Here is a 9,646-nt window from a genome sequence, read left to right on the forward strand (position 1 = left end):
TATTGAAAAGTACTATAAATGAGTCAAATGTAAATCCTATAATAGTTAGAAATTGATAAAAAAAAAATACGGGCAAAAATTTTTGATAGAAAAAATCTTAAGAGATATTTTAAATTAGATATTTTGTTTAAAAATTAAAAGAGATGTACCTTTTGAAAATACTCAAAATATGAATGTATTTTTAAAAAATCGCCCAAATATAAATATAATTATAATATCATAAAAATGTGAGAAATGCTGAAATAGTAACCTGTGGGCTTAGGAAACCCGACGCGATATGAGCCGTCGGATATGAGGGATAACCGGATCGGACGGCGCAGCGGAGGATGAGGTGGCATTCGGAAAATGACAAGCGGAGCAAAGAGGGAAGGGCAGTTCCGGTAATTCGACTCGGAGGTCCTTATCGTTACGCGAGAGGAAGTTTCGGGGCCCGCCGGCATTTGTCGCGAAGCGGGGAAGGACCGAGGCGGGCCCCGCGGCGTTTATGACAGCAACGCAGCGCAGCTCGACGCGCCGCGTGGCCCTCGCGGGTAAGAACGACACCTGTCGCGCGAAGAGCCGCGCGAGGCAGGCGGGGCCCCGAGTCACGTGGACGGGTGGGTGAGACCGGAGGCAGACGCGCTCGACGAGGGAAAAGAGTAGAATTCTTTTACTAGCGTTCCGTCCGTCTACTCGCATCGTGATCGAAACGATAAGCGGGTCCCACATAAACCTCGGTCGAGCCAAAGCAGAGTAGACGAGGTAGGAATGACGATGACGTGGTAAGATCTGAATGGTGGATGCATTTTTCCTTTTATTTTTGAATTTATAGATTGAGTTTGTCAATCATAACGGCGGTTTGTTCTCTTACGTCAAAAGTAACGAACGGAGACTCTGGTGATTGCTAATCGCGAACACATAAACGTGACAAAGATGGGCGGCTTTTATAAATAAATAAATAAATATATATATATATATAATTTTTAAAAATATAAAAATGCAATAATATGATAATAAGAAATTATCTTATGTTATACGGTGGTTTTTGGAGTTCACGTGTACGGCGGTTTAACTTTCGGCTCGCTGATATCAATGATGTCCGCGTTGGAACTTGTGATGGATGGCATATGTCAGCATATGAGGATGGAGAGAAGAACAAAGTTGACTGTTCTCGATCGCGTAGCGTCGACTGTGGCACGCTGTCAAACGAAAGGAGGATGCCGGTGCTGCAATATATCTTGTATCAGATCATTGGTGTCGGTGCAGAAATTAATAATATTTTTTTATTTGAAAATTGAGAGAGAGGTAGAGTGGTGGGTTTGAGGAGTAGATAGATAGCCGTGCGGTGGTGGTGGTGGTGGTGGTGGTGGTGGTTGGTATTCCCTTTGGGCATAGCATGAGGCCGGTTTGGTGTTAGGTAGAACGTGAAGATTTGACGAGATGGGCATATGACACACAAATAGAGAATTGGGTGAAGTAGCACCTTTTTTAAAGTAATTTTTAATTAATATTTTTTTAAAAAAAATAATAAGGTCAATGAAAATTTGATTAAATAATGACGTAATCGTGAAGATCTTATCCTTAATAGATTAAATTGTATCTTCATCACTTATTATATATAAAAAATAAAGGAAAATAAAAAAAATCATATATGAAAGAATTTTTGTTTAGATTCATAAGAAAGCGTGTATAAGTGACTTTGTCCAGCATTAATTAATTAAAATGCGAAAGGAGGAAGGAAGAAGACGGAAGACACTGTCGCAGAGGAAGAAGAGAGAGAGAGAGAGAGAGAGAGAGAGAGAGAGAGATCGTTTGAGGTATGCATCTATGGCCATCTTTACGGATCCGGGACTCGTTCAAGCAAGCCTACCTCGACAAGATCGAGCGCAACCTCCACCGCATGCAGCAGCACAAGCAGCGGCTGCGAGGGGAGCGATCCAGTGATCCCCTCCTTGCCAACAGCTCCTCCGATGGCGACGCCGGGAGCAGCTCCTCCAAAGACCGGCAGCAGCACGAGACCCTTTCGCCTCTGCGCTTCTGCAGCGACATCCTATTCGTTCTGTCCTGCTGTTGCTGCTGCTTCTGCTGTGGAGGTACCAAAAACCTGTGTCTTTGCTCTTCTTGGTGGTAGAATTCCTAATTAACAGTCCAAAGACAGCCTCTTTGCTCATCTCGCATGCTCTTTGGGTATAACTGCAACATTGTAGTGCAATCTTATATTTCTATACCCATCTGGTACCGTCGAGAATATATCCGTCGTGAGCTATATGCCATAAGGATTAGAATGATTGTGGGAATTATGCCGGAATTTGCTTTTGGCGTATTGACCTAAATGGATTATACGGTCATAAGAGTTTCAGACGATTCGATGATTTTATGTTCCCTAAACTATAACGCCATTGTTCAAGAGATTAATTTAGAGAACTCTAAGGGCTTGATTTCTTTGATCTGTGAGGAGCAAATAATGATTTTGCTTCATCTTTTCTTGGACAAACTAAGTAGAGAATTGTTCTTATTATTGTCTAGCTTGTTGGTGGTCTGATGTTGTCTTTTCGGCACATGGAGCAATCCCATAAGCAATTACAAGGGTTGGAACCTCTTCTACTTCTAGGATTCTTTTCCCTGAAAAACAGGCACTTCTTGCTTTAGGTTATTAGCTTTGAATTGCTCCCTCCTGTAAATTCTACCTTTAGGTAGCTTCAATCTTGATCACAGTTCATTCTCAATGCTCAGATTGAAATGTTCTGAGGTGGCTAACGATAAGACCATCATTCCCCGTGTAATCTGTTTACCCTCGGAGCAAGGAGTTACCTCTTTGTTTTGAAGCAGTAACTCTTTCTCTTTTTCTGAATTTATCATCAGAGACAGATAAAAGAAAATGTTATGAACATATTCCAAGAAACAACTTCACCAAGTTTATGCTCAAGTTGAGGATGTCGTTCTTGATCTAGATGCAAGCTTGTCTTTGGTCATCCTCTTTCTTGATGTGCTAGAAGTGGATCCTTTCAGACAAATGTGCTTGTTTATCTTTCGGTAATTTTATAAAATCTCTTCAATTGAATATTCCCCAAATGCTATCTTCAAAATGGAGTTCTTCTATGCATGCCAATGATGTTCTAAAGTGAAGATTGCTGTCTATGCCCTTTCATGGCACAAGGGCATATGTGGATACTGTTTTGGCATGATAAGGTCTGATTTGGCAGCACATTCAACCAGCACAGACCAAAATCTGGTCTAGCCATATGTGGCACATCTGGCTCAAGTACTGATGCCTTTCTGCAGTGTGTTTTGACCTGGTTTCGATGTTGCAAGCTCCCTGCACTCCTGGGGTTAAAGTTATTAAATAATGTATACAACTGTTTAGACTTCAATGGTGTGGATTTCAGAATATTTTACACCATCAATATGGTTGCAGTTAATAGGTTGAGCAAAAGATGCCATGTGTTTGTTTTGTGACATATAGGTAGACAAAAGGCATGCTGGTATATGCAAAAGATGATGGCTTTTAATCTTAGTATTCCGCAAAATACTAGCCATTAGCTGTTTCATATGACTAATTTAGCTTTAATGGTCCATACAATTAGTTCAGATGGAATGCCAAGCAGAAAATAGTGTCTACACTAAACAAAAATGTTTCTTTAGTAGTTGAAGCCTTTTTCCACCATGTTGTTTGCTGCACTCATAGTTTTCAATTGGAGTATCAAGAGTAAGGTAGTATTCTCAAAAGCTTTGTACTTGCTCCTGCTGCAGAGGAGCTATAGATATCTTGCTATTAGGCTTAAGTCAAGACATTTCCTACCACTCCAACAAGTCCGTGGTGATGTAATGGATCCTGTGTCATTGTGTGGATATTCAGACATGTATCAGATTGTGATTTAGCTAGGATGCAAAGAATGGATGCATAGGTGAAAATGTTTATAGCTAAACTATGTAAAGATGGTTTTTGCAAAGTCTTAAACAAAAAAGTTTTCGCTTCTCTCACTTGATTCTTGAAATCTAAAGTCAAAGAATTTGATAAGCGTGCTGGACATTCTTGAAATCTAAAGTCAAATCTATTAAACGTACTGGACATATTCACAAGGATGGATGCAAGAATCCGAGTCTGATTTGCAATTCTTCATAGACCATTCAAAAATATGCAGTTGAATTTTTTTGTATTTTGTATTTTTTTTTGTACCTTTTTCATAGGCCTTATAATCAATGACCTGATGTAAGGATGTGCAGCTTTGATTGATCAGTAAGAAAAACCCAGTTGTATCTTCAATTTCTATGTAACCCTTGCATTCATGAACTTATGAACTTTCTATTGACTTTAGGTCATCTAAGTTGATGACTAAGTATTGACCATACTATTTTGAGATTTGTTCTGATATCGTTTCTCTGGTGCATGTTTATTCCTAGTTACTCAGATTGCTTTTTGGGACCTTCAACTTGTTATGCCTCATTCTCTTCCTTCTTTAGAGTTCAGCTACAAGTATTCATCTGCATCTCTTACTGTAATTGTTTCACAACTCTAAATAAGTATTTTGCCTCTGAAATTTATCTGAATTCACTGAAACTTTGCTTTTGATTAACAGCTTGCATCGACGAGAAGGAGAACCAAACTCCACATTGAGAAGAGCATTCATTCAAGGAGTTTGTAAGGTATCTAAGAAGTCGGATGCCCGCTTTGGACTTCTATGCTTTACGCAGTCAATGCAATGCTATACTCGTTTATAGTTTTGTAGAATGATTAATACTCAGAAGTTTCCTATTTTTCCTTGTAGTTTTAGATAAAATATTCTTGTTCATAATTGTGCTTTTTTTTCTGCTTGGTAGAGTTCGTGTTTATTGGGCATGAATTGACTAATAATTTTTCTTTAATTTTCTTAATGTTTAAGAATTGATTGGCTTCTTCGTTCTGTTCCATATCTTGGTAGGAAATCAAGTGTTGGATCGTCATGCATATCGATATAAAATAACGATTATACATTTATTCGCCCAGTTGATCATAATATAGTCATATCCATTCCTTGATACCATAACGTGGCAGGGCCTCCGTGCATCACGGTGGGGGCGCGTGTTAACTGGACGAATCCGAATCCGAATCCGAATCCGCCCTCACCCGTTTGAACACCAGACACGAGATCCCAAGTCCGCGAAGTCCACGCGACGCCCAATTAATTGGACGAGTCTCGCCGAATTAATTGCGTGAGGATAGCGCATCTCCCGTTCGGTAGGATTCCCTCCAACTTTTATGGCAAGAAACTGGGACGCTTGATATGACGTGTCGATCACATCGGACCGTTTGATGTAGATATTGGACCATGAAAAATTAGATGACTAGTTGGAGAGGATCCGTCATCGTTATCGCAATCATAAATCTCGAAGTTGTTAGCCAGTGCAGTCGATGACCGTACTCGGACGTCTCTCCCTGCAATAAGTTGTGCACCGGGGTCAGGTTCCCCGCCTTCCTCTCTGCTGTCAGATCTCTCATCGCTTTCCCATGGCGGTGGCCTCCTCCTTGCCGCCGTCATCACTTGCGTTCTCGCTAGTTTCTGTCGTCGTCCTCCTTTCGACTGCGGATCTCGCTTTCTCTTTGATTCCACCGTCAAGCTCGCCCTCGCCCTCGCCGGTTCCAGGAGGTCCGCTCCGATCGTCTCCCGCACCCTCGCCGGACTCCCCCCCCTCGCCATCGCCATCGCCATCGCCGTCGCCCGAGAACCTTCTCTCTCCACTGGTGCCGGCGCTGCCACCAGAGGTGCCTTCGCCCGCCCCGACCCCATCCGCGACGCCGTCGCCAGCACCGGTTCCGAGCCACGAGGAGATCCAGTCCGGGGAGGTCGCCGACCAAGCGGGCCGTGACGGAGAAGGGGGAGGGATGAGCGGGGAGAAAAAGGCGGGGATCGCAGTGGGGGTGGTACTGGGGGTGGCGGTGCTCGCGGGCGGTTCTGTGCTGTACAAGAAGCGGCAGGACAACATCCGGCGGTCCAGGTACGGCTACGCCACCCGCATGGAGATGCTTTGAGATTCACAAGCCAATCGATCGGTTGATGATATTGATGGTGATCGCGAGGGATCTCGATCCACTAAATCACCATCATTGATTCTATTGGATCGGATTCATCACAATCTTACTCTTCGATCTCTATACGCTTCTTCTCATGCCTTTGCTCTCGTTGTAGTGTTTGTCTTGGTTATACTTTTAGACTTGGATTGTTTTTAGCATCTTATCTATTAACCATATAATTGTTGGTAAAGATTGTATTCGAGATGATGATTGTACAGCATGAGACCTTCATATGATAAAAATCTACATAATTTAAAATATGATACCAACAATAAAGTATAACAAATTGAACTCATTCTCACTATATAACAGAAAAATACAAACTTAGTAGGTGAATAAAAAGGGATGGAGTTAGAGGAGCCACTGTAACTTTCACATTACCTCCTGATGTGAATGATGAAGTCTTGGCATAGCCATGTTTGGTGGGTTCTATTTATATGATTCATATCCATCAATAGGTGATAACTGGTTGTCTCCATTATGAATAGGTAGCTTCATTTTACGTCATTCAAAATCAAATTTAGTTGGGTGTCAGTTGCATTAGCCACACCCATACCAAAAACTATGCTACAAATCAGATCCATTAATAGTAGCATTCTACAACTTGAAAGCAAATGGGTCAAAGAAGAACAAGTTTTGTGCATCCCTTTCACATTATGTCTATGTAGTTTCTTATTAACATTTTATATGTTAGGTGTCCATATGATTTAACTTCAATACTGAAGAACTTATGTTGTACATAAGTAAGTCTTTAGAAATCCATAATATAGAGCCACAGTATCTTTTCTTCAAAAGGTATCCTCAAAACTTGTGTTCTGATCAACTTAGAAACAATAATATAATACTAGGGACATTTTATCTATTAAGCAATCTCATCATTTTCGACCTCCCGACAACATCTCAAAAAAAAAAAAAAAAGTAAACTTTCATAATAAATTTTGCATGTAATAGATAATTATGTATGCATATTATTATAATCCATGATGTTTTCTTAAGTATAAAATTTTTACATATTGAAGATGTGTTGATAAATTTTCAACATGTTTCTAATGGTTAAAGCACAATATCCTCTTTTTGTGCATATTATACAGTCCTTGAATAAAAAGAGAAATGAAAAAAATATTTATCATCAAAGCAAAACTGTTTAATCCTCAAGTATCCCTTGACCATTGAATCACGATGAGGAAGATTGAAGACAACAACACTCTGGTCTTCATTGTTGATATTCAAGATGACAAGAAGATGATAAAAGCAGCTGTGTAGAAGATGTATGCAAAGAAAGTTAATACTCTGATCAGGTCAGCATAATTTACTTTTCACAGCTACATACTCGTATCATCTGATCCAACTCTCAATGACTTTGGACCTATCTGTATCAGGCCCTGATGGAACTAAGAAGGCTTATATTAGATTAATGCATGACTACGACGCCCTCGACGTTGCAAATAAAATCGGCATCATTTATTGCTGAGATAAAATTTAGCTCTTCACTTGATCCCAGTTTTGAGGTTGTATTTTTCACAACCTATCATTTACTTGGAATGTTCTCTTGATTTTTGCTGTGTTTGTTTTGAGATGATATAATGTTAGTCTGCCTCATTAGTATAGTTTTTAACTGACCATCTAGTTTTCTTCTATAGTCAATTCACTCCTCTGAACATTCTAGCAGAGTATTTGATCAACTTAATGGTTGCTATCTATGTTGCTTCAACTAGATTTAATATCCTGCCTTTTTGTTACTGTTGAGAATGATAGTAGATGAGATTTTCCTAATTGTTTGAGGAAATCTCTTTACTCGAGGGAAATCCTCTCTCCTAACTTGTATAAATAGGAGATGACATGTTAATACAAATCAGTTTCTTCTGTAATTTCTTTTTCTATTCCTTTTCTAACATAGTGTTAGAGATATAGCCCTAGTAATCTGAGGGCTCTATCTCTCCTCATCTGGCTAGAAATGGCAGCACCGCTGTGTTGTTGTGCTGCTGCTTCTCCCCTTCCAGCCTCGCCAGAGGCCGACGGGACTCCTCCAACTCCTCCACCACGCAGTAGCTTCCTCTGCTGCATAATCACAAGGAAGCTGCAACTGCATTCTCAACCGTATATCAAGTACAAGTTTTGCCTCCTTCTCTGATCTCACTTCTATCTCGTCGTCAAGTGCATCTCAAATTGCAGCAGAAGCAACGCAGATCTACCTGAGATCTGCCTCTCAAACTGTAACCTCTACAATCTTCGGGAAGCTGTGACATCTCCGCGGCCATTTCTCGGCCCACAGCAGCTTCCTCTACTGTGGTCGCTTCCAGGCTCCAAGCGCAAACTACAGTAACAATCTACAGTAGCAGTGCGCAATGTAGCAAACTACAGTAGCAGTGCACAATCTACAGCAGCAAGCTGCAGCAACCTCATTCTCCAACTTCCGTGACATGAGCATATGAGATGTTGCTGCATCGGTTTGCAGGCAAAAAAAAAAAAAAACTGGGATGTTTTCGTTCTCTTCTTCTGATATTCTAGTTCCTGCAGGGACTCTCACTTTTTGGCTTATCTCCATCAATGTTGCCATGCTAATCCATTTTAAGTTATCAAAAGGTGGTAATTATGCATCTTGGCGGGCTCAATTTTCTAATCTCTTATTTAGATATGACTTGTTAGGTTACGTTGATGTCTCTTTCAGTTGTCTGTCAGCTATGCTCAACATCCCTTGAGAACCTAGTCCAATACCCAATCTAGCTCACAAACTGTGGTTGCGTCAAGATCGTCTCATCCTCGAAGCTATTCAAGCCTCAGTTGTTGGATCCGTCACTCTTTTAAAATCTTCATCTGTGACTGCTGCCGATGCATGGTCTATACTGCAAACAACCTTGGCTAATCATTCGCGTACTCAAAAGCTTAGTCTTTTATCCAAGCTGATGGTGACAAAACAAGAGGGAAGTACTATAACTGATTATCTACAAAATATCAAGGTTATCATCAATGACTTGGCTTTGATAGGTCATTCCCTGTGTGACGAAGAGATCATCATCCATACCCTAAATGGTCTCGGTAACGACTACAAGGAATTGGCTGCTGTAATTCAGGCATGCGACTTGCCAATCTCCTTTGAAGAACTCTATGACAAGCTGATTGATTATGAGACGTATTTGAAGCGTGCGGACAAACTACTTGGATCGACTATCATAACTCAAGTCAATCACAAGTCTAAACGGAAGAGCACTCGGTACCCTCCGAATATCACCAAAGGTTTGGCCAATGTATATCTTAATCCTATGAGTCTCATGCAACACCCCTCTTATCATCTTAGTCATCACTTCTTGTAAAGTGACAACTCTAATAACCATCAGTCTTGGCATCCTGCCCTGTCGAGCCATCAAAGATGGGTCATCTGCCAGCTGTGTGACAAAACAGAGAAAGAAATTATAAAAAAAACTAATTTGCATTAACATGTCCCTCTCCTATTTATATAGGTTAGGAGAGAGGATTTTCCTCAACAAATTAGAGGATTTCCCTTAACAGATTAGAGAGATTTCCTCAAACAGTTGGGGAAATCTCATCTATTATCATGCCCTCGCAAGATGGTGCTCCTATCAAGGAGACCAATCTTGGACCGATACAATGCAAAAAGTT

The 9,646-nt window shown here is 40.7% G+C and overlaps 1 long non-coding RNA gene across 1 annotated transcript; it reads left to right on the top strand.

The window, feature by feature from the left end:
• Positions 1 to 1,690: 1,690 nt before the first annotated feature.
• LOC135612458 (uncharacterized) lies at positions 1,691 to 7,588 on the top strand. Its single transcript, XR_010486970.1, has 4 exons — positions 1,691 to 2,072; positions 4,557 to 5,952; positions 7,217 to 7,326; positions 7,408 to 7,588. It is a non-coding gene; the product is annotated as an uncharacterized LOC135612458 (long non-coding RNA).
• The last annotated feature ends 2,058 nt before the right edge of the window (positions 7,589 to 9,646 follow it).

This window comes from Musa acuminata, chromosome BXJ2-5 (genome assembly GCF_036884655.1).
Source record: "Musa acuminata AAA Group cultivar baxijiao chromosome BXJ2-5, Cavendish_Baxijiao_AAA, whole genome shotgun sequence".
In the NCBI taxonomy this organism is placed as follows: Eukaryota; Viridiplantae; Streptophyta; class Magnoliopsida; order Zingiberales; family Musaceae; genus Musa; species Musa acuminata.